The sequence below is a fragment of the Lucilia cuprina genome, chromosome 3 (assembly GCF_022045245.1).
Source record: "Lucilia cuprina isolate Lc7/37 chromosome 3, ASM2204524v1, whole genome shotgun sequence".
Classification (NCBI taxonomy): Eukaryota; Metazoa; Arthropoda; class Insecta; order Diptera; family Calliphoridae; genus Lucilia; species Lucilia cuprina.
The window spans coordinates 26102450-26127863 of NC_060951.1; positions in this window are offsets into that span (position 1 = coordinate 26102450).

Sequence of the window (25414 nt, forward strand, 5' to 3'; positions counted from 1 at the left end):
TTCATACGAGTCAAAATCTATCTAAAAAATTTTATGAGGATCGGTCCATGATTGAACCTACCGCCCATATAAGATTTCTAAAAATACGATTGTAGCGATGAAATTCGTCACAAATTTATTTAATACAATTCTGTCTAAGGTTTCCTTCAGAAAATTACTTTAACACTTACAACTGTCCTTAAAATACGAGTATAGATGATGAAATTCGACATAAGTAAGTTTCATTCGAGTCAAACAAGGTTTTATGGTGGGTATATAAGATTCGGCATAGCCGAATATAACACTCTTACTTGTTATATTTATGTTTATATTTTAATAAACATTCAACACTTTTTATTTCTATAGAGTCGGTTAATGAGAGTGAGTTTTCATTGAGACTGTGGTTCGTAAGCTGAATAGATGCCTGTCTGTCTGCCTGAATGCATTGCTGCGAGTCTGTCGATTCTGTAGTTGACTGGCTGGCTGTTTGGTTCATTGTTTTGTTATCATTATGTATGTATATTCTTTACTTCTTTAACTGCAAATAGAGTAAGACAAAATAAAAAACAAAATGCAACATTATACTTTTGCCTTTTCTGTTCTGTTTGCATATTATAGATGATGCGTTTTTAATTAATTAGTTGCCATGTAATATATACATTTTATAAATTTCCATGAATATATGTTTTGCAGCTTATTTTCATTACCTTTCTTTTATTTAGCTATGTCTTTATTGTTTTATTTTAATTGAGCTTCCGGCATTATAATTAATATTTTCCAGGTGTGGTAAATTTATGCACTCATGCATGTTCAACATATATATACATATATTTATTTATATTTACAATTTGCATACATTAATATAGTCCTTTATCAGAAGATATTATGCTGAAATAATCTTACATTTAAAAACATATTTTGATTATGTTTGAAAAAATTTGTTAAAAAATGTTATTGGAATGTTTCCCTTTATTTTTGTTAAGTGTTAGTATATCATTTTAGTTTTGGGTGTATCCTAATATATTTAATAATACTTTTATTCATTATATTTATATAATTATTTAAAATTAATATTTTAATTTCAATATCTTCATCCCAAATAGTAGTACGTATGTAAAACATTAACGACATGTTAATGAACGGTGCTTCACTGATTCAATCGATATAATTTGTTTACAATGATCAAATACTTAAAAAAATTATTTAATAATCTTAAATCTAAAAAAAAATGTTTCACAGCCTTGGAACTAGTAGTATCGCCATTACTTCTGGAACCCGTTATTTAGAATATTTTTGTGGTTCTTAAATACTTCTAAATAGTTTTTAAGGAACTAGTTTTTTGAAACTAGATATACATTGCTATCACACTAGTTCAATGGAACGCATACTTGTCCCGAAACAACTTCAATGAATCAATTGAAAAAAATTTATAAACTTATATTTTTCGAAATAGAAAACGCGTTCAAATGTATATTTTTGCATTCCACTGAACTACAAGATATTAAAGAGCTTTCTCATTCAATGATACCGCGAGAAGGGACAGTTAGCTGCTTGTAACGTATAACCTCCCATACAAAAGTACAAAGTCCCGGAAATTTGGTTTTTTGTTAATAACTTCAGTCGTAATGTCGATATTTTCACAAAATTTTAGAAATTAAAATTTTATGACAATAGAATTTATTCAGAGGAAAAATTTTTTAGATGGGTCCATAATTGGTCATAGCTCCCACACAAGGTCCCCTCCCGAAAATCACTTAAACGCGCATAACTCATTACTAAATTAAGGTGTAAACATAAAATTTGGTACAAGTATTATAAACATAAATATTACAATGAAAGATTTTAGTTATGAATCAAAATTTGAAACAACCTCGAAAAAATAGGCATTTTTTACACATTCTGATGCAATTTTCTCGAAAACTATGCAAGATAATTCCATAAAAATCGGCATACATTCGTTTCCATACAAAAGCTTAATCTCTGCGTAAAATCGCTAGAATCGGTCCACAATTTCATATATCTCCCATACAAAAGTACAAATTCCCGGAAATTTGGTTTTTTGTTAATAACATCCGTCGTAATGTCGACATATTCACAAAATTTTAGAAATAAAGTCTTGTGACAATAGAATTTATACAAAGGAAAAATTTTTTGAATGGGTCCATAATTAGTCATAGCTCCCATACAAGGGCCCCTCCCGAAAATCACTTAAACGCGCATAACTCATTACTAAATTAAGATATCGATATAAAATTTGGTACTGGTATTGCCTTTATATACAGAAATATAACAATGAAAGATTTTTTTGATCGGTCCATATTTGGTCATAGCTCCCATACAAGGTCCCCTCCCGAAAATCACTTAATCGCGCATAACTCATTACCAAATTAAGATATCGATATAAAATTTGGTACAAGTATTTCTCTTATATACAGAAATATTACAATGAAAGATTTCTTGGATCGGTCCATATTTGCTCATAGCTCCCATACAAGGTCCCCTCCCGAAAATCACTTAATCGCGCATAACTATTTACCAAATTAAGATATCGATATAAAATTTGGTACAAGTATTGCTCTTATATACAGAAATATTACAATAAAAGCTTTTTTGGATCGGTCCATAATTGGTCATAGCTCCCATACAAGGTCCCCTCCCGAAAATCAGTTAAACCCGCATAACTCATTAGTAAATCAATATATCGATATAAAATTTGGTACAAGTATTGCTCTTATATACAGAAATATTAAAATGAAATCTTTTTTGGATCGGTTCATAATTGGTCATAGCTCCCATACAAGGTCCCCTCCCGAAAATCAGTTAAACCCGCATAACTCATTACTACATTAAGATATCGTTACAAATTTTGGTACAAGTATTGCTCTTATACATAAAAATATTACAATGAAAGCTTTTTTGGATCGGTTCATATTTGGTCATAGCTTCCATACAAGGTCCCCTCCCGAAAATCAGATAAACCCGCATAACTCATTACTAAATTAAGATATCGATATAAAGTTTCGTATAAATATTTATCTTTTATACAGAAATATTACAATGAAAGATTTTTTGGATCGGTCCATATTTGGTCATAGCTCCCATATAAGGTCCCCTCCCGAAAATCACCTAAACGCACATAATTCATTAGTAAATTAAGATATCCATATAAAATTTGTTGCAAGCATTGTTCTCACATAAAGGAATACTACCACGAAATCTTTTTCTGATCGGTCCATAATTCGTCATTGCTCCCATATTAGTTCCCCTTCCGAAAAACACTTAAACACGTACAACTCATTACTTAATTAAGATATTCATATAAAATTTGGTACAAATATTCCATCGGTCTATAACTGGTAATAGCTCCCATACAAGGTCTTCTCCCGAAAATAACTAAAACGCACATAACTCATTACTAAATTAAAATATCCATATAAAGTTTGGGACAAGTGTTGCTCATATACAGAGAAATAATATTATGAAATGTTTTTCTGATCGGTCCATAATTGATCATAGCTCCCACACAAGGTCCCTCTTGGAAAAACACACATACAAAATTCCCTTCCGAAAATCAGAAAAAAACGCACATAACTCATAACCAAATATTGATATTCACACACTTATCAAAAATATTGCTCTTGTATACATAAATTCATTATAAAATTGTTTTACGATCGATCCATATTTGGTCAAAGCTCTCATACTAGGTCCAGAAAATCACTTAGATTCACAATATTTATTACCAAGTAATGATATAGATACAAAATTCTGAAATTTTGTCTTTATATACATAATTGGACATAGCTCCCATACAAAGTCCTTTTACGAAAATCTCAAACGCATATTACTTATTACCAAATTAAGCCATTGATACATAATTTGGCAAAAATATTAGTTTAGTATACTTCTATTTCTCATATATTAGGTCCTGCACCTAAAAGCGCTTTAACCGTATTTAAAGAGCATTATCAATTTGTGTTGAACAAAATTTTGTGTAGAACATAATTATATATGCATTTGTATTTTGAAAATCTTTAAATCTTTCACACATATACATACATGTAAATTACTAAATTTATAATGTTCAATAAATCTTGGAATTTTAATAAATTTAACTTTTGAGATTTTTTCCATTAAAGACATGAGAAAACTAATTTCTACAAATATTTGATCAATTAGAAAAGTAATAATATAAAAGTAGCTGGTGGAGGGTATCTAAGATTCGGCACAGCCGAATATAGCACTCTAACTTGTTTTTCTTTTCGAATCATAAAATTTTCAATAAAAAGACATCATTTTGTAGTTGCATATTTTGTTATAAATTGCATAAATTGCATAATTTCTTTAAATTGCATATATTTTGCATATTTATAATATGTTTATTGCATAGTTTGCATATTTTTTGGTTTTTGTATAAATTCAAAAAATTAACAACAAAATACTAGGTCTCATCTCTAAAACTATGAAATTATATTTTACATATTATCAGTTTTTTATGAGTCCATATAACGAAATGCAGCAAAATTCGCAAATATTTAAATTATTACACCCTATAGTGGGGAGGGTATTATGCGTTTGTGCTGAAGTTTGTAAAACCCAAAAATATTGGTCCTATTCTGAGTCGATTTAGTTATGTCCGTCTGTCTGTGTGTCCATGTAAACCTTGTGCGCACTCTGCAGGTCGCAATTTTCAAGATAGTTTGATGAAATTTGGCACATACTCTTTTTTTGGAACGCTATTGAAAATGGTTGAAATCGGTTTATTATTTCTCCTAGCCCCCATACAACCGTACCCCCCGAATCGGGCCTTTAGGCTCATAATTACGTTAAATGTATTATAATGTCAACAAAAATCAACAAAAATTAGTTTTATAGAACAATAAATGACAATACTAATTTTTATAGTGATCGGGCCTCATTAGCCCCGATACAAACTCCCCTTCAGATAATGACTTGTAGGTCAAAATTAAATTATAATTACTAATAAAACGATTAAAATCTACATAAATGACTTTGAAGTAGACGTTAATTCATCTACCAAAATTTATAATGATAGGCCCATATATAACCCTTCTCCTCTATGAGGCCTCTTGCGGAAAATCTCTTTTTTCTCAATAAGTAAAAATATTCCACAATAAAACAAATTATTTAAAAAAATCCACAATTTTAACATACTGACTGGTGTAGGGTATCATATGGTTGTATATATGCATTGGTGTAGGATATCAAATGGTTTTATTTAAGGAAATCTTTTTAGTACATATTTTTCACATTTGTTGTGCATAATATAAACGCATATTTGCATTTTAAGGAGTTATGAGCGGCAGGGTACCTTGTATGAGAGCTATGACCAAATATAGACCGTTCGTAAATAAATTTTGGATGAATTTGGTATATTTCTTTATTTTTAGAGAAAGTCTTTTCAAGGAAACCGACGGACTTATTAAATTCGACTAAGAATTTGTTAAGGACCTTAAACACATATACTTTGTTGGGTATCAGAAGAAAATTCCTTGGTGTTATAGACAGAATGATAAAATCATATACTGTCACCTCTGAGGGTGGTGGAGGGTATAAAAAATTTATCAAGACAATCATTGGTTGTCGAGCTAAGGTTATTTAAAAGAAACATTTGGTGGATATATTCTAAAACCAAATCTCGATACAAGAGCAACTAAATGCAGTAAAATTCGTTGATCAGTGTTATTATAAAGTAAATATTATATAATCCATTCTAAATCTATTTTAAGTCTAGTTCTATCAGCCAGTTTTTTTAGTATTCACAAGCAGCTGATCCATAGCGATTGCACAGAGTAATATATAGTTTAATCGTAAAGCCTTTAATGGCCGGATTAATTTATTTTATGGATGATATTGATCACATACAATCATAACTCTTAAATTGTTTTAACATTACTCTGACGGCTTTTTAGTTTTCTCAACCTAGTGGTATCCTTTTTGGTTTTTCAGGAGGATAAATGCTTTTTGAACTACAGCGGTGTAGGACGTGTAAAAGCATTACGGTTTTTGTTACTTTCTTATAAAAATATTTTATCTTTTAATCATTGTTGGGATTTTTATGCTAATAAAACATCTTTTATATTTATAAATAATAATGTATATTCTTTATACGAATTCTTAGGAATTTTGAGAAATTCAGATTATTAAAAAATTTTATATATTACAACGTAGACACCATCTTTAAGTTGTCAACGCCAAATTTACATCTTTTTATCAAATTTCAGTTGAAATAAGACAATATATATCAAAAAATACAGCCCTATTAGATATTTTTGTATGAAAACTTTTCTTCTTGGTTGTTCTTACAGTATTTCGTATGTTTGTGTTAAATAAAACAGAAACAAAATCAACAACAATAAGTTTTTCTGGAGCCAAAACAAAAGAAAAGTTTCTAAAAAAAAAACTTGTTAATTTAAACGTGTGTGCGTATTTAAACTAAAAAGTGTAAAGATGAATGTATGTGTACAGCAAACCCAGCAATTTTTAAAGGATGTAATATGTACTGTATAAGAGTATTTTCTCCATATAGTCGGTATCACAAAGAGACCAACTGGATCCAAGTGTACGTTTTTGCAGCCTGAATCCCTATGAGAAATAATTTACAACGGAGTCAATTGATTATTTAATTGGAACTTTTGTAAGATCAAAGAACTTCTTAATAACCACTAATAAGCCTAAAAAGAAGCTGAAAACATTTTATTCTTGTTACCGTAAACTGCAGGGCTAAAGTTTTTTATGTATTTGCTTGTATATCAATGAGTGTAAATTTGTTCAAAAAGAGAAAAGTTATTAATAAAAACAAGGGAATAAATAGCAGCAATAGCGAGAAAAAAACTTATTTAATCCTGGGTATTTAACTTGTTTTGTCTGTTTAAGCCAGTGACTAACATAAGAATTTAATGTAGTTGTAAAACATAAAAGAATGAATCGTACAAAAACATGCAACAATTCTTAAACTAGCGCTGATAATGAGATGATTTGACTTGTGTTTTAAAGGAAAGTGCGTAAATAACTTAAGAAAAACATTCTTTTAACTCGCTTTAAATTTGTGACCTTTTTATGGGTATTGCTATTGCTCACTTTCCTTGTCATTGAATGGCCACTAACGGCTGTTTTATGGCTTTAGTTACAGCCATCGTGTTAAGCCAATAATGGTGGCCTTTATAAAAAAAGGGTCAATTGTCTTCCTTTTTTCTTGCTGACTTCCCTGTTTTCTGTTGGACTTTGTTATGCCCTTTACAAAAGATTTATTGAAAATATAAATGATCTCATTAGCATTTTTAAGCCATTGGCTGCTTTTTTTCAATTCAAGTTAAGAAATTTGAATTCTGGCTAAGAAATACAAAGCCAAAAAAAATTCAAGAGATGGTGTAAGAAAAATGTTGTTTACTTTTACCTCCCTTGTAATTTTCATTGTTTGCTCTATTGTTTTAAATTTGTCCTGTATTTACTTTAGAATATTGTTGAAATTTCTTTTTATATTTCACTTTCACTTAAAAATAAAATTCAATTGTGGAAATGCCTAGATGAATGTTTGTCAAAGAAAAACATTGATTCCTTTTGCTGTCCTTCGTGGAACATAAAATCATTAATCACTTTGACATTTTTTCACACTTTTTTTAGGAATTTAACTTTTTGTGTATGTTTAAATTTGCTTTAGAACTTTTGACAAACTATTCGTGGGATTTTTCATGTTTTATTCTAACATTTTTTATTTTTTTTTTAAGTTTTAAAAACTACTATTTCATATACGTATCTATTTAGAAATCGGAGAAATATTAACAAAATATATAAAACTCAACATTGACTCAATTATAGGATGCTCGTCCATCTCTTTCTATTAATAGATAATATAGAATGTCTGACTATACATTCTAACTTTTAGAAAATTCTCATGAAATTATACGCTTTATACCATGTAACCTTAACATTTCAATTTCTCGTCATAGAGTCAGAACAAAAGTTAGAACTACAAGTGAGACAATCATTTTTCATTGTTGTTTTTGAATTTTTGTCAGGATCTCACACCAATGGAAATGTCAACATGAAGAAACTTGGCAAATAGTGATTTGTAGAGGAAGCGCTTATACTCAAATACACAAGGGATGTACTAAAATTACTTGTCAATATTAAATTTATTAAAATTTTGTAAAACATATATAGTATTTATTGGATGTAATTCCTTAAAATTTTACAATCATTTTTAGGAAGAGATTTATACACGGAATTATATTACTTCCAAGTTATTTAAATCTACTTTTGATGACAGCCGAACAATGGCAAAAAAACTGCTCCAAAGGTTTACTATCCTATCTACATGCTTGACAATTTTTTGAATCATTATTTTTGTCTTCATTATAAGACCCCAAGTCCACCTAGTCCCTAAGTTTATAGTTATCCGTGTAGCAACGGATTATTTCTGGTATTCGCTGTAATGTTCTTCTTGGCTGTTACATTCCACTTGTTCGAAATTAGTGTTTCAATGTTGCTGACATATTCTGTGTATAGTATGACATCCTTTTATTCAAGCAATATATTAATACTTCTAACAGGAGAAGTGTCTTACTCAAAGATAAACTATTTAAAATTTGTACACACAAAATTAATAACAATTTTATCTGGCAACAATAACTACATATCAAATTCCGAAAAAAACTATCCTGATCGTATTAATCTAATGATCAATGTCAATATTTAATCACATTATTCAAAATATAAATATTCTATTTGTTATGTCTAATTTTCTGAAAATAATTCTTTAATATCAAGCTCAGAAGTTTTCTAAATCTCTCATGTCTACAACGCAAACAAAACCAACAAGAGAGCATATTTGCCTCTCTATATATTTTAATACGGCAAAGACGTTGGTGTTAAGTACATACAAAGCTCGCTTGAAAATAAGTTCTTAAATAAGTGCTTACAAATAATTACCATGTTTTTGCAGGTTTCATTGCCTTTATGACAATATGAACTAAAATATTTCTGATAAATGATTGAAAGTATCATTTAAATTTCAAAATTGTGTAAAGTGGTTGAAGTGGGTAATAATATTATTATACAAATCTAAAAAAATATTGATTTTAGAAAAACATATTATTCCAAAAATAAATAAGATTGTGTATTTTACCATAATTTTTGCTACATACTACCCTAATGCACATACATGTCTGGACACGTAAAGCAACAATTTTTTTTTGGAAACAATAGTGTGATTTATAAAATCATCAATTAGCTAAAACAAGTGACTAAGTTTTCAATATACATACACACATGTTTTGTAAATAGTCTTGTGGAAATTCAACTCATACTCTTTACAATTGTAGAAAGTGTGACTGTTTGTATTTGATTGATAATCAAATCAATTGAAATTGTTGTTACATATTTCAAGGTTGAATACCATAACGTTTGTTAACCTATTTTATTGTAGTTGGATTTACATTAAAGCATTTTAGATCTTCACCTTTTTATTGAACACAATTTTTTTGAAAGGTTGTTATTAGATATGTTAGACATACGTTTATAAAATATTGTTAAAATTAATTTCCATGAACATTTTTAAAGGGCATGCTGTTAAAAAAATAAATATATTGAATAAAAATTAATCAGATGGTGTAGCAAATTATGAATTATGTACCAGTTCAACAAAAGAAATACTTAATTTATGATTATTAAAATGTCGAAACAAAAATCTTTCATTACTAAGTAAGGGATTAACATTCTAAACTTTACATACACAATAGCATTTTAAGACATTATTTTAATATGGTGATGTCAATGTAAGTCGAATTTCAAAAATGTATACAGCTCCCATATCTTCTAGGAGAAGCTGACTAATAATTTAGAAGTATTTTTTTATCAGAACGAAATTATTGAAAAGTAAGTTAATAGTTAAGTGGTTAAAATTGCAAAATATTACCAAGTGTTTCCTGGGTATTTATATGTACAAACATTTATTCTTATAATTGCCTTAAAGTATTATTTATATTTTTTTTAATTTTCTTAAATTTGATAGGTGCACAAAAATATTAATGTTCTATAAAATATTTCCTCAGAAAATGCTTTCGGCATTATAAACAAACATTCCATTTAACAAATCTACACTAAACGAAGCACGAAAAACTAGCATGATATTGTAATGTTTTACTAAAACTGATATTCAAATCCTTTCATTTATTATTAAGGTATTAACTTTATAACTTTATTCCAAGAATTCTTTTGTGGTAACCATGGAAAAAAAAATAAAAATTGATATTGATTGTTAAAGGTTTAAATCATTATGACCTTAAACTTCTTAATAGTCTGACACAATAAACCTTTTACGTTTAATACAAATATGTAAAGCAATAATATTTTCATTTTAGTCCATAATAAATACGTGCCACATTTACAACTTTTCTAGACTGTAATATATATGTTTGTATATACATATATGTTAAACATTATATAAATACAAAATGAAATATGTACACTACGGTTTTAACTTTCTTTGGGCGGGAAAATACCACAGCGGTACCATATAGCCAATACTGGCTTTCATTTAAAAGACTATTTTTTAAGTTAATTCGATGAAATATCTATCGCCTTAAAATCCATAGGAACAAGTGGGCGTGGCACCACCTATATAAGCATTTTACAGCTGGAATTATCAAATTTGAGTTAGACGTGAATTTCTCTACCAACATTTATAAAGATCCATATTTCTTCCTACTCCCCTTTGAGCCCTTTTGTAAAAAAACATTTTAGAAAACAATATTTTCTTACATAGACTAAATTTTAGTTCAACTCTTATACAAAGAAACTACTGTATTCTTTTTTATACCCACCATAAAAAAAGATGGAGGTATAATATTTTTGTCATTTAGTTTGTAACGCATAGAAATATTCGTCTAAGATCCATAAAAGTATATACATTCTGGGTCCTTATTAGATTCTAAGACGATCTAGCTATGTCCGTCTGTCTGTCTGTCTGTCTGTCTGTCTGTTGAAAACACGATAGAGTCCAAATGAAAGTAGCTAGCGAGCCCCCATATAAGGCCCTGCTCAGAAAATGACTTCATTGCTCATAACTGGCTAAGAGAAGCATCAATAGCGGTGAAATTCAGCACAACATCAATCTCTTCGAAGAATTTTATAAGGATCAGTCCATAATTGACCCTACCCCCCATATACGGTCCCCTTTGGAAAATAACTATAACGCTCATTACTGGCTTAGAAATAAGAATATAGCAATGAAATTGACTTTTAATGCTTACTGGCTTAAAATACAAATACAGAAATAAAAATCGACACACATAAGTTTCATGCGAACCAAAACGTCTCTTTCAAATTTTATGTGGATCGGTCCATAATTGATCCTACTGTCCATATAAGTTCCCCTTCAGAAAATTAATTAAACGATCATTACTGCTTTAAAAATATGAGTTATAAAATACGGTTATGAAATTCGCTCTTCCTCGCATATATGTAAGCCCCCTTTAGAAAATTACATTAACGCTAATTACTGTCATAAAAATGCGAGTACAGAGGTGATATTCAATGTCAACAATGTCTATATGAACCAAAATCAATCCACAAAAAAGTTATGAGGATCGGTTCATAATTGATGCATATGAAGGTCTTCTTCAGAATATTACTCATACGCTCACGGTTTAAAATTTACTAATAGTATTTGGTTATTTCAAAAAAGCTCAATCCATAATTGACTTAAGCCATATTCCAAATATCGCTGATGTTGTATAGGGAAGTATTCCTATACAACAAATAATTATACTTTTTTAAATTAAAGCTCAATAAAATATGTTTTGGTTTAAGCAAAGCAATAAATAATATTTATGCTCAAAAGTCCAAGTTTAAAAAACTGATTTTGCTTAAACGATCCTTCAAGGATATATATTCCTATGTTCCAAATTTCAAGAAAATGAATGTTATAGAATGGAGGCGTTGAAGGAATTTGGTATAATACAAGAAGCCAAAAATGTGTCTAAACTATTATACAATGGAAATAATATTGATGTAAATTTTATACCGATCGGAAGACAACGATTTAAAAAGATTGATAACTTGACATGAAATATGTACATAATGTACGTAGATTATATTTTACACCTTAGTTATTGATTTTTGTTAGACTTATCCCATATATCTTTATATATGCACATAAGTATGTTATTTAGCTCCTTCGCACGTGTCTTCACACATACCTATGTAGGTATATACAATATATAATTTATTAGAAATGTGCTTAAAGTCACTTAACATTCATTCATTTGAAGTCGTTATAAAATATTTCTCTCTATAAACCATATTTCGTATTTGATTTTAACTGAAGTATGTTAGAATTTGAATTTTCAATTCATTCACTTAAGCGTGCAGGTATTTTCCTGCTAACAAACATTTTGTTAAACGGTTTGTATTGGAATGTATTCGGTCGTATTGAATGTAATAAAGAAAACCATATACGTGTGAAATGCAAAAAAGGTAACTAAGTCAAATATTATACAAAACGACCAAATAATCCAACCAAGTTAACAATCATGACCTTTCTATAATACCTTCTTAAAGATTTTGTAAATAAACATATATTTTTGTTGATGGAAGGAGAATTTAAAATGAATTAAAACAGAAATTAACATTTTTTTTAAAGTAAAACTACTAATTTTTAAAGAACAAGGCTGAACGGACATTTCATTTCATTAATATTTGTAATCGCGCGAATATAACGAAATATTGAATATTAAAAATGAAATAATGTAACTTATCGATCGTCCCACCTACATATATTAGTTTAAGCTTTTGTTATTTGTTGTATCGCTGCGTCATTATGTTGTGTTTGTTCCCGTCGTGTTTCCGTTTTGTTAAAAACAAAAGGAAAAGGAGATTTTTTTCTTATTTCATTCGCCACAGGGGTAATTATAAATGTCTTGGATTATTCGATATGTTTTGTCGGTTAAATGGTTTGTTATGCTTCAAGGATAAAAGCTGTTTTCGATTTCCTTGTCTGTTTCCTATTTGGCAAAAGTATTTTGCTACCCAATCACAGCTCACAGCAGGTAAGATGGGAACTGTTAAGTATGCTATGGTATGTTATTTCTATGTGTGTGAGTATACATATGTGGAAATCAGGGTCATGTTTTCATATATTATAAGACGTTATAAAGATGAAGAGAATAAATTTCTGCAGGTAAATGCAAACACTTCGGCAGAGTCTGGCTCTAGTATTTATGTTGCTGCGGCAAAAGATTGCTTCCAGAATAAAAAAGTCCTTAAGATGGAAATTAAACATTTAAATTATTTTATTAGGTAATATTTTTGATTAATATAGATATGTTTTTCGTGCAAACTAAGAGTATATTTTAATAGAAAATAAAACTAAAATATTTAAATTTTTTCTAAAACTAAATTTAATTTTGTACTTTAGAGAAAGAAAATAAATCCACTAAACTAAGATGTATATTTAAGTTTTTATAAGCACCAGGTTTGACAATTTTTTCTCTTACATTTTTCGTTAAGTTTTAACGAACAGGAAACAGTTGAGCAGGAAACAAACAGCAGGTGGTTGTTATAAAACTTTGGCATAAAGAGAAAACTTTTATTTTCTTGAATATTCTTTTTGTGTTAAAACTTCTATAGAGCAAATGTTTGTTTTAGAATTTCTTTAGTTATATTTTTGCAAGAACGACGTTGTTTCCTCTACTAATATAGGAAATTGTATGAAATTAAAGAAACACAAATACTATTTAGCAATTAAATGGCATATTATTAAGAAAATTATATTTTGCTTTCTCAATTGAAATGTATTTGTAGTAATAAATTAGAAATCAATTGTTGAAATACTAATTTGAAAGTAGGATTTTTTTCATATATGATTTGTTCAATAAATATGAAAATCTGTGTCCCGCTGTGAGAGTAAGTGTATGCTTACTTTATATGTCCTTTATATATCACAAATTGTTTGGAAAAGTTGAAACTGGATCCTTTTGTTCTTCAAAGATTTCATTATATACTAGAATTATTTAATCTTCGAAATACGCTTCTGCCATAAGGAACAAAAATTTGGAAAATGTAATGATTTTCTTCAAGATCAAAAAGAATTTTTTTTAATTTTACTTTCAATTTCTTAGGCGTATACTTAATAATTGTTATATCAAAATATCATTAATACGTATACGCACAGGTGTCATTAATAAAAACAGTGCAATTTCAAAATGTAAATCTTTCCACTTGGAATGAAAAAAGTTAGAGTGCTATATACAGCAAAGCCAAGTCTTAAATACCCTTCACCAGTTACCTCTATATTAAGTACCTAGTTTCATTATATATAGGTAAAGTAATCTTCGGAAGGGGCCTATGATTAACTCTATTACGAAGCGTCATATATATGTTTTGAATTTGTTATGGAAATCGTTATATATCATTTGTGGTTGTTTGTATGAATATCATTATTTGGTAATGAGTAATATGATATTTTGAAGGAGGTCTCATATGTGCAGCAACTGCGAGTTACGAACCTATAGTAAACAAATTAATATAAAGGTTAAGCGATACATAATATTTTCCATTTAAACTGATTCCACTTTGGATTGTTTTCTATTTTTAAAATTTTCATGCGTTATGGACAATTATTTCATATATTTTTCAGAGTTATGGACAATTATGTGTATACACTTTTTAGGAAATTTTTTTCATTAAAAAAAAAGTCAATGATATGTGACGCAATTATCTACGTTATATGAGTAGCAAGTTTCATTAAAATCGGAGATGGTAAATTCCACTGCTGTCCGCTTTCAAATGAATTCTTCAAGTGTCATTATTTAATAATGAACAATATACAGCTATGTGATTCTGCATATTATTGGGCTCTTAGATGAACAATTTACAATGTAAAAACGGAGCGGTAAACTTACTTTGCAAAAGAGCATAATGATCAAAAAGTTATATATCAGATTCTTGATTTAAAATTAGCCATTGCCTCAAAATATATGTTGTGGATTATTGTTAGAACTCTACTGTCAAAAACGTGTGTAGTAAGTTGTATAAAAACAAAATACATATCCCTTTGGAAAATAATTTTATTACTCATTACTGTCGTGAAAATTACGATTTTATGATGAAATTGAAAATAAAAATCTGATCCAAACATAAAAGCTTTTTTATACCCTTCACCTTCGTGAGAAGGGTATATATAAGTTTGTCATTCCGTTTGTAATTTCTATAATATAATTTTCCGACCCTATAAAGTATATATATTCTGGATCCTTATAGGTAGCGGAGATGATTAAGCCATGTCCGTCTGTCTGTCCGTCTGTCTGTCTGTCTGTCTGTATGTTTGTTGAAATCAGTTTTTAGAAGACCCCAGATATCTGCGAGATCCGAATCTTCCATAATTCTATCAGACATACGACCGGCAAGAACGCTATTTAAAATCAGCAAAATTGGTCCATAAATAACGGAGATATGAGCAAAAAACCGAGACAACCTCTGAAAATTTCATAAAAAATTTAGATTTTTTATTCATGCTCAGACAGAAACTGCAAAAAACAAAAACAAAATACATAACAATACGGTAAATATTGTTATTGTAATTTGTTTATAAAAGCAAAGCAGAGCAAGAGCAGCAGAGCAAGAGTAGCAGAGCAAGAGTAGCAGAGCGAGAGCAGCACTAATGTTTTGTTATTGGCTAGAAATATGAAATTAAGTATGTAGAGCCTGGATTAAGTGAGAACCTATAAAAGGGGACTTTCTGGTACTTTTTCGTTCTTCAAAAGGTATTTTTTGAAATTTCTATAATATTGAACCTAGAAACATGAAATTAAGTATGCATGGCCCGGATTAAGTGAGGACCCAAACAAGGGGAGTTTTTGGTACTTTTTCGTTTTTCAAAAGGTACTTTTTGCAATTTCTACAATATTGAACCTAGAAACATGTAATTAAGTATGTATGGCCCGGATTAAGTGAGGACCCATAAAAGGGGACTTTTTCGTTGTTCAAAAGGTACTTTTTTGCAATTTCTACATTATTGAACCTAGAAACATTTAATTAAGTATGTATGGCCCGGATTAAGTGAGGACCCATAAAAGGGGACTTTTTGGTACTTTTTCGTTCTTCAAAAGGTACTTTTTGCAATTTCTACAATATTGAACCTAGAAACATGTAATTAAGTATGTATGGCCCGATAAAGTGAGGACCCATACAAGGGGACTTTTTGGTATTTTTTCGTTTTCAAAAGGTACTTTTTTGCAATTTCTACAATATTGAACCTAGAAACATGTAATTAAGTATGTATGGCCCGGATTAAGTGAGGACCCATAAAAGGGGACTTTTTGGTATTTTTTCGTTGTTCAAAAGGTACTTTTTGCAATTTCTACAATATTGAACCTAGAAACATGTAATTAAGTATGTATGGCCCGGATTAAGTGAGGACCCTTAAAAGGGGACTTTTTGGTACTTTTTCGTTCTTCAAAAGGTACTTTTTGCAATTTCTACAATATTGAACCTAGAAACATGTAATTAAGTATGTATGGCCCGGATTAAGTGAGGACCCATACAAGGGACTTTTTGGTACTTTCGTTTTTTCAAAGGTACTTTTTGCAATTTCTACGATATTAAACCTAGAAACATGTAATTATGTATGTATGGCCCGGATTAAGTAAGGACCCATAAAAGGGGACTTTTTGGTACTTTTTCGTTTTTCAAAAGGTACTTTTTGCAATTTCTACGATATTAAACCTAGAAACATGTAATTAAGTATGTATGGCCAGGATTAAGTGAGGACCCATGAAAGGGTACTTTTTGGTACTTTTTCATTCTTCAAAAGGTACTTTTTGAAATTTCTATAATATTGAACCTAGAAACATGTTATTAAGTTCGTATATCCCGGATTAAGTGAGAACCAGTAAAAGGGGACTTCTTGGTACTTTTTCGTTCTTCAAAAGGTACTTTTTACAATTTCTACAATATTAAACCTAGGAACATGTAATTAAGTTTGTATGGCCCGGATTAACTGAGGACCTATAGATGGGGACTTTTTGGTACTTTTTCGTTCTTCAAAAGGTACAAAAGGCTTTAAACACATCATGGTGAAGGGTATATAAGATTCGGCACAGCCGAATATAGAACTCTTACTTGTTTACATTAGTTTTTAACAAATGTTTTGAGGATCAGTTCTTTACAAAATTTCACATATACCTCATAAAATTCCAAGTCGACTTTGATATGTCCATTTGTTTATGAACAAAATTTTCAGAAAAAAAAAACGATTCAATATCAAAAATATTGTTTCATATTGAATTGGAGCAAAATCGGTTTATATAGGAAAAAGTTATGAATTAAAAGTAAACAAAAACGAGAAAATTAAGTAATTTTTTACACATTCTCAGCCACAATATTTACATTTACATACATGAGTTCGCTAAATGCAAAAAATAAATCGAAATAATTGTTTTTCTATCGATTAGGAAATATCAATATAATTGGTTAAAGTTTATTTGTGTAGTTATGATCTCTTATGACTGTTCACTTGTATATACTATTTGTATGTACAAAATTAGAACATCCTTCTCATTCAAATAGAACATACTACTACAACCTGCAACAATAAAACAAAAAGAAAACACTTAACATACATAGTTTAAAACGGCAGGACAATTTACACAAATACTCATTCTACTTTAACTATTATTTAAATGTAAATAAATACAATTATTTGTATGACAATCAACTGTGTAAACGCTTAAAGGAAGTAGCAAATACAATAAAATATATATACAAATATAAAAGGGAATATACACAATTCTATACATATATATGTATATATATATATATATTTATCATACGTAGTTTTTTTATGTGTTTAAATACATTTTGAAAAAGGCTATAATGGATATAACAACATTGTTTTAATTGTTTTACGGCTGATATGTGACTAAAAAATAGCTTAAGGCTGGCAAATGAAACAAAACCTAAATTTCATTTTACTAGATGTAAAAGTAATCCTGCAGTTCGGAGCGTTTGTTTAAAACTAAAAGTTTTCCTTGCTATTTGCTAGTATTACTAGTTACTGAAAGTTTAGATTGTACTCTTACTTCACCATTATTAGAAATAAACAATATACACTCATATGAACACTAAAATTATTAAGTTATTAAACCATAAATCATGGGTATGTTCATATCCGAAAATTTGGTGATGTCATATATGGGCACATATGTTGAATCGTATATAAAAATTTTCGGACATGAGCATATAAGAAAATAAATGAATCTATATATGTTCATATATGATCCCTTGATAATCTTTTTTAGTTGTGTATTTAGATTTTTAGGATAAAAATACTTATTGCAGTAGAGATTAACATGGACACTTTTTAGAGCTTGCTTGAAAGTAAATGTTTTCATTGGCGATTGTATATACATATATTTTTATGCATGTCGATGAAAATACACTTTTTTCCATAAAAAAATGTGTTTTTATGTTAAACAAATATTAAATTTATAAATACTTCAATTTCATTCATCATAATGTTTAACATGCAATATTATATGTAGAAAAAATATTTTTATGACGGAAACTACATTGTATTAATAAAATTTTGTTTGTTATTTTAAATTTTTTGTTCTTTTAAATTGTTGTTTTATATATTTAATTAAATTTACCACTTAATGATTTTTAGCCTATGATAACAAATCAATTTTTTATTAATCAAACTGTTGTTAATGATGTTTTTTATAATATTTTTTTGTTTCATTTATATAATCTCTTAATGTTAAATTTTAATTTTGGCTCCATCTTTCTTTTGAGAGAAGCACACATATACAAAGAAAATCAACCAAATTCACGTAAATTGATTATATCCCTGGAAAATTAGGCAAAAATAAATAATAATAATAATAATAACAAGTAAGAGTGTTATAACCGTATGCCGTAAAAGGAATGCTCTCCTATAAGCCACATTTGGAATATGACTAAAGTCAATTATGGGCAGAGCTCTTTTGAACTAACAAAATATTAATTTTTTTAAAACCAAATATTTTAGTTCAATTTTTAAACTGTGGGCGTATGAGTAATTTTCTGAAGAGGACCTTCATATAATTCGTTTGTATAGAACAAAAAAAAAAAAAAAAAAACAAGTAAGATTGTTATATTCGGCTATGCCGAATCTTTTATATCCACCATCAAATCACTGCCATATAAATGAGCTTTGATATTTTATTAATATTATTAAGAACATCAAGGTAACATTTAAAAAAGGTCCTTTAATGGGAGTTGGTGTTATTATGGACTGACCCTCATATAGAACTTATCAGTGTCATCGCTGTACTAGCATTTTTAAGCCATTAATGAGCGATAAAGTAATTTACTGATGGGGACCTTAAATAGGGGGTAGGAACAATTATGGACCGAACCCCACAGAGTTTTGAAGAGAGATTTAGCTTACACAAGACTGGTTTATATCGAATTTCATAAATCTTCTAGAATTTTTAAGCCAGTACTGAGTTTTAAAGTCATTTTCTGATGGGGACCTTATATTAAGGCCCGATCCACATAAAATTTGGTTAAGAGATTTTTGGTAGCATGAAACATAATTGAGTCGAATTTCACTACTATACTCGTATTTTTAAGCGAGTAATGGGCCTCAAAGAATTTTTTCTGATGGGGATCTTATGTGGGGGTGGGGTCAATTATGGACCGATCCACATAATATTTGATAGAGAGATTTTGCCTCGCATTAAACTTACTTCTGTGAAATTTTATCACTATACTCGTATTTTGAAACCAGTAATGAGCGTTAAAGTAATTTTATGAAGGGGACCTTATATGTGGGGTAGGGTCAATTGTGGACCGATCTTATTACCGAACTTACTTATACTGAATTTCATCAATATACTAGCATTTTTGGGACACTAATGAGTGTTAAAGTCATTTTTTTTTTTTTTTTTGAAGAGGACCCATATAGGGGATTGACTGAACCCCAAAAATTTTTTAGAAAGATTTTGGTTCATATGAAACTTATTTATGTCGAATTTCATTACTGTACTCGTAATTCTAAAGCAGTTATGGCCGTTAAAGCTGTTTTCAGGAGGTCAACTTGTATGGGGGCCTATCCGAAAAAGTGGACCGATATAGCCCATTTTCAATACCAAACAATAGGGAACATTTATGGCCGATATAGCCCATTTTCAATACTTAACAATAGGGAACATTTATGCAAAATTTCAATTGTCTAGCTCTTCTCTTCTTCTTCGAGAAGATATATACACATATCTACTTGTATTTTGATGCAGTTATGAGCGATAAAGAGCCCTTACCTACATCCTACCTTCATATTAGTCTATTATGGAATAATACTTCTAAAATTTAGGCCGAATTATTTTCATATAAAGTATTATAGAATTTAAGTCATTGTCTAAAGGAGACCTTATTATTATTGACCGACCATTTATTTCCTATGGTCTTTTATGTAGCCTCCAGAACCGATGTGTTTTGTTAACATTGAGCCCTCTCTGCTAAACCCGTATTCAAGTCTCTTTAGTCCTTTTAACCTAGCAATTGCCTTTTTAGCAGATATGAATATAAAATAACAAAGAATACTTTCGTTTTGTATAAATATTGAATAAATATTTTACAAGTGTTATTTTTTTGGGGGATTTTTTTTTTGCATTTATAAAATTTCTAAATAAAAATCCATTGGTCACCTATTTATGGCAACAAATCATAAAAATAATATTTATTGTTTATTCAAAATAAAATTCAATTTCATAATTTATTTTCATTGAATCGAAGTACTACTTGAATAGGATATATATTTTCATTTATGTAGAGTTTATATAAAAAAATCAATTCTTTGTAGTGAGAAAAATATGAGAGGACACTGGTTTCTATCACAATATTTACTGTCAATGTGTCAACGTTACAATATAAATTCAAACACTTTAAAATTTATGCTTGTATTTTACATATAAAAGTGTTTTCGTTTTTCTTTATTTTTTCTAAGAGTATACGCAATATGACATAGATCGTGGAGATGTTGATGTTAGTGTTTATTTGTGTGTGTATGTAAGTAAGTGTGTATGTTTGACATTGTAAATGTTAGTTTGTTGAGTATTTGTCTCTACAAAGAGTGTTGTTACAGTTTAAAATGAATGATAGATTACACAATGTGTAGTTTAAAGCAATAGGATTCTAAAGTAAACAACATCATTTAACAAACAAGACCGTAGTAAGTAAGGGTAAGTTGTTATATATAGAAAACAGCTATTATGTATATATATGATGAGAAGCTAGAGTGATTAGTATAGAACTTGTATTTTTTTCATAGACTTGCTATCAGGAGATGACTCCTACTCAACCGTCGCATTTTCTTGAAACTTGGACAAAAGTTCCGTAATCGAAAGAATCTTAGTTGGTTAGTTAGTTAGTTTTTAGTTAATTAGTTACTTAGTTGTTTAGTTAGTTACTTAGTTATTTAGTTAGTTAGTTAGTTAGTTAGTTAGCTAGTTAGTTAGTTAGTTAGTTAGTTAGTTAGTTAGTTAGTTAGTTACTTAGTTACTTATTTACTTAGTTATTTAGTTATTTAGTTAGTTAGTTAGTTAGTTAGTTAGTTAGTTAGTTAGTTAGTTAGTTAGTTAGTTAGTTAGTTAGTTAGTTACAAATACTTCAATGTATATGTAGGTCCTGTTAAGCTCTGTTTCACCACTGTCGAAAAGCCATTTTAGAGGTGAGTCCTCTACAACAGCTTGCATCTTGAAAAACGAGTACTAACTTGAGTAAAATAATTTTTATTCCACCAAGAATATAATGAATAATAGTATTTTCTCTCCTTTCTCACGCTATAGATATTAAACCGTATTTCACACTCTTGCAACATCTGCTATTTTTCACATTTTTACTATGTATACTGCAACTGTGTTACCTCAACCAAAACAGAGTGTTAGTTTGTAGTGGTTTGTACTAAGCTTCGAAGCCCTGCAACCATTTTTATCACGGTTTTCAGAAAGTAAAACCTAATTCAAAAAGTAAAATCTATGCGGTACAATTTAATATTTCATTAAGATAAGTTGCTATTATAATTGAAAGCATATTCTAATCTTCAAACCTCTTCAAAAATTTAAAGGATATTTGGTCTTTCAAATGTTTGAAGGGATATTGTAAGATTGCTTTTGGTATTAGTGGCTTGTGCCAGTCTCAACATCAAATCAAATGAATGATGACAATTCCCCAAGAATAAAAAATGGCAACAACAATAGAACCGAACAGTCTACAATATGCGAAATAAGAAAGTAAATCTATGGAAAAAATCTCATCGATAAAATGCAATTTTAGCTTTACAGCTTTGAATATAGGAAATAAACAAGTGAGAAGTTATAGTCGGGCGAGGCTGACCATATAATACGGTATACCTGTATACGAATAAAATATGATTTAGTTTTCATAATAAAGCAATTTATTGTTTAATATAATTGAATTTTATTGAATTGTCTCTAAAATTGCGACCTGTAGTTTGATTACAATGTTTACAAGACATATTCGGGAGTATTGTTGTATGGGGGCCGTGTAAAATAATGGACCGATCTTAACCATTTTCAATAAGCTCGTGCCTGACGCAATAGAATATCATGTATCAAATTTCATTAAATTATCTTTAAAATTGCGACCTGTAGTTTGATTACAAGGTTTACATGGACGGACGGACAGACCGACATAGCTAAATCGACTCAAAAAATGATTCTGAGCCGATTGGTATACTTTAAGGTAGATATAGGACCAATATTGCTGTGCGTTACAAACATCAGCACAAACCCAATATACCTTCCCCACTAAAGTGGTGTAGGGTATAAAAACACTTGGCCTTAAGGAATGAATGGTAAAACGAAGAAAAAACTTATTTTTTAATATGTACAAAATATAATGTTCCATTTAATATGGAGACATTGGTATTTGTTTTTCGAAAATCAAATTAGTAAAAGAAAAACTACTAGAATTTTATAGGTCCAATATAAAATATTTTTCTTATGAATTGGTACGTGCAAAAAAAAAATAATAAAGCAATACTTTTTAAAATCATTCCTACTGTGTACTTATGCTTATGTTAATTAAATTTAATCAGTGGAGGTTAATTTAAAATAGAAATTTAAGTTAATATGGAGAAATTGTTCGCAATTAAACTGAAATAAAAGTTTAATATAAATTTAACCAAAATATTTATTAAAATCATAATAAATATTTTGGTCAATTATTGAAATATATGACTTTGACTGCTCAACCCTTAATCTTAGTACTTTGCGTTAAATTTACATATAAAATGTATTTAAATTTGCATTGTACATACAGTGAAATATTTTCTTTACGAATAACCTTAAAGTTTAAAGTTCTATCTAAATGTCAATTTTTTCCGAATTTCAAATCAAGTAGATGTAAAAAAAGATAAGGCCGACCTTAAAAATGTACATTTCTTTGACATCTGTGAAATTTATAAGAATTCTTTTGGCATTGCATTTAAAAGCAAGATGTTGAATTTTCTTATACTTTTTTACAGTAAGAAATGAAACAAATGGATTGTATGGCCTTAAAACAATAATATTTGACAAAAAATAAAAAATATAAATGTGTTCCCTAAAACATATTATTTTGTTTATGCCTTCTAAAGTAAATTTTAAAATAAAGTTTCGGTAACAGGTGTTATCATGAATGAGTCCTTAAACTATTTTACAGTTTCTAAAAAACAAGGTGAATGTATACAATTCTAAGAATATTTTTATTATTTTTTTCTTTGGATATATGTTAAAACCAGTGTTTAAATAACTAGACTACAAGTAGCTGTAGTAAAGAAAAATGAAGTTTAAAAACTAGCAGCAAATCATTTGCTATTACTACTGCTACCTTTAGATTTTGGTAGCAGTAGTACAGTTATTGGTATTTAAATGTTTCAATGTAGCAGTTGAATACTGCAAATAGTAGCAGTAAATATTTTCTTGAAGTAGCAATAAATAATATTATATATATAAAACATAACAAATGCTAATGCTACAAATTCTGACAATTGTTTGGAGCAGTAGTTAAAGCAATAATATAATACTTGGTAGCAAACGTATTTTTTCTAACACTGGTTTACACTATATACATATATTCAAAGGTCCACTCTAGCATTAACTTTGGTAATTCACACAAAAAAACAGAAAGGTGAATATACGTTTACACATATATGTATATACAAATGCTTTTGATATAAGTATCTTTGTATGTGTAAAACCACAGAACAATTTTTAAAAACATTTATTAGATACCATTTGTAAATGGTTTACTTAGATATGAAATATTACGATTTATTTTTAAGTAGTTGATAATAAATCACAACACTTCAGCAATTCTAAAACTTTTAGGTAATTCAGAAAATTTTTGGAAATTTTAACTTACTTTTTTAAGGATTTTTTGGCATAACTAATAAGTTTTATAATATTTTTTATATTTGAAAAGATGTTTCATATCAGACTTATCGTCTAAATATGTTTAGTGGGTACAAACATGTTTAATGTACACTCTCATATACGAGAGATATAAACGTATGTATGTGTTTATTTGGACTATGAAAAATAGAAAATATTGACAAGAACAACGAATGTAAATCCATATTGTTTTTATGCAAATTTTCTTTATTTCATACATTTTCATTCTTTTTTTAGTATTTTCCAAATGACCGTATATGTACTTATATACACTACCTGGTAAATATGTATATAAACATACATACGTCAGTGTGTAAATGTGTTTTGCGTGCGCATATGGGTGCATGTATATTTTTTCCTAAACATGTTTATTTTTCATCCTTTCCTTTGGTTATGTATATACATTACGGTGTTCCAATAATTTGAATTAATTTGCGATTGGAACTTCAATAAATTTTTTCTAATTTACACAAACAAGAACCCCTAATATATACGCATTGGCCTGTGTGTAAAAAGAAGCCAAATTGTGGTTTCTTAAAACCTGTAAAATTTCATATAAGCTCTTAATTTATATTCAAATTTTTAGACGCCGATTTACTACAAATGTTCACGAGCATAATTATTTCTGGTCTTGATATAGGCTAGATCCGATACTAAATAACATCGAAGTCGAAGTAATATAGATATAGTAATTTTACATATCCAGTCTTATGTAATTATTTTTGCCTCTGGTAGGTAACTGGTTAGTCTTGTAGTCTGGTAGACCGTAAGTGGTGGCTCTGATGCCCACCTAAAAAACTGGTGGAGGACTAACTAAATATGTAAGTAATTAAGTAACTAATTAACTAACTAACTAACTAACTACTAACTAACTAAATAACTAAATAACTATATAACTAAATAACTAAATAACTAAATAACTAAATAACTAAATAACTAAATAACTAAATAACTAAATAACTAAATAACTAAATAAC